The following is a 420-nucleotide window of genomic DNA, read 5'->3' as shown; positions in this document are numbered from 1 at the left end:
GTATCTTTTTTTGAGGGTGTATAGTATTATTATTTTAATTATATATAGTTATTATTTTTGTCTATGTATCTTTTTTTGAGGGTGTATAGTATTATTATTTTAATTATATATAGTTATTATTTTTGTCTATGTATCTTTTTTTGAGGGTGTATAGTATTATTATTTTAATTATATATAGTTATTATTTTTGTCTATGTATCTTTTTTTGAGGGTGTATAGTATTATTATTTTAATTATATATAGTTATTATTTTTGTCTATGTATCTTTTTTTGAGGGTGTATAGTATTATTATTTTAATTATATATAGTTATTATTTTGTGTATGTATTTTTTTTAAAAAGTGAATGGAAAAAATTTGAAAATATAAACATGACTCGAGGATGATCAAAAATACGAATAAAAAGTTGCATAGAGTTGATA

Source organism: Solanum tuberosum, unplaced genomic scaffold, assembly GCF_000226075.1.
Source record: "Solanum tuberosum cultivar DM 1-3 516 R44 unplaced genomic scaffold, SolTub_3.0 scf00009, whole genome shotgun sequence".
NCBI classification, from domain to species: Eukaryota; Viridiplantae; Streptophyta; class Magnoliopsida; order Solanales; family Solanaceae; genus Solanum; species Solanum tuberosum.
Note: the sequence above shows the minus strand (reverse complement) of the source record.